We start from the raw sequence: 1,315 nt of genomic DNA, 5'->3' as shown, positions 1-1,315 counted from the left end.
TTGGGCTATACAGTAGGTCCTTGTTGGTTATCTATTTTATTTTATTAAAAAATTTTTTTTGATGTGGACCATTTTTAAAGTCTTTATTGAATTTGTTAAATATTGCTTCTTTTTGAAAAAAATATTTATTTTTGGCTGCATTGGGTCTTCATTGCTGCATGTGGGGCTTCTCTAGTTGTGGTGAACGGAGGCCACTCTTTGTTGCACTGCACAGGCCTCTCACTGCAGTGGCCTCTCTTTGTTGCAGAGCAAGGGCTCTAGGTGTGCGAGCTTCAGTAGTTGTGGCACATGGGCTCAGTAGTTGTGGCACACAGGCCTAGCTGCTCCACGGCATGTGGGATCCTTCCGGACCAGAGCTTGAACCCATGTCCCCTGCATTGGCAGGCGGACTCTCAACCACTGCACCACCAGGGAAGTCCCGGCTTCTGTTTTGTGTTTTGGTTTTTGGCCGCAAAGCATGTGGGATCTTAGCTCCCTGACCAGGGATCAAACCTGCACCCCTTGCATCGGAAGGCAAAGTCTTAACCATTGGACCGCCAGGGAAGTCCCGGTTATCTTTTTTTAAAAATATATTTAGTTATTTATTTATTTTGGCTGCGCCGGGTCTTAGTTGCGGCTGGTGGACTTCTTAGTTGCGGCATGCATGTGGGATCTAGTTCCCTGACCAGGGATCGAACCTGGGCCCCCTGCATTGTGAGCGTGGAGTCTTACCCACTGGACCACCAGGGAAGTCCCCTGGTTATCTGTTTTAAATATAGCAATATATACATGTCAATCCCAAACTCCCAATCTATCCCTCCACCCCCACCTTTGCCCATTTTTCAATTGCGTTATTTTGTGCTTTGTTGTCGTGTTTTGTTTTGTGTTTTGCTATTGAGTTGTTCAAGTTCCTTGTGTATTTTGGTTATTAACCTCTTATCAGATATATGGTTTGCAAATATTTTCTCCCATTCCATAGCTTGCCATTTCACTCTGGCAATTGTTTCCTTTGCTGTGCAGAAAGCTTTTTAGTTTGATGCAGTCTTATTTGTCTACTTTTACTTTCGTTGTCTGTGCTTTTGGCATCATGACCAAAAAATCATTGCCATGACCAATGTCAAGAAACTTTTCCCATATGTTTTCTTCTAGTTTTACTGTTTCAGGTTTTATGTTAATTAAAAAAAATTGGCACTTTATCCTTACCCTGACTTCTTTTTCTTTTCTTTTACTTTTTAACCTCTTTTATTGTCTAATATTACATAAGTTACAGGTTTACAACATAGTGATTCACAATTTTTAAAGGTTATAGTACATTTATAGTTATTGTAAAACATTG

General features: G+C 41.0%; 1 non-coding gene across 1 annotated transcript; it reads right to left on the bottom strand.

Annotated features, from left to right (window-relative positions):
• Positions 1–656: 656 nt before the first annotated feature.
• Positions 657–729, bottom strand: TRNAC-ACA (transfer RNA cysteine (anticodon ACA)). The gene has a single exon. It is a non-coding gene; the product is annotated as a tRNA-Cys (tRNA).
• Between the last annotated feature and the right edge of the window lie 586 nt (positions 730–1,315).

This window comes from Pseudorca crassidens, chromosome X (assembly GCF_039906515.1).
Source record: "Pseudorca crassidens isolate mPseCra1 chromosome X, mPseCra1.hap1, whole genome shotgun sequence".
Lineage (NCBI taxonomy): Eukaryota > Metazoa > Chordata > Mammalia > Artiodactyla > Delphinidae > Pseudorca > Pseudorca crassidens.
The sequence above is the reverse complement of the archived record's forward strand: the minus strand, read 5'-3'. Positions and strand labels throughout refer to the sequence as shown.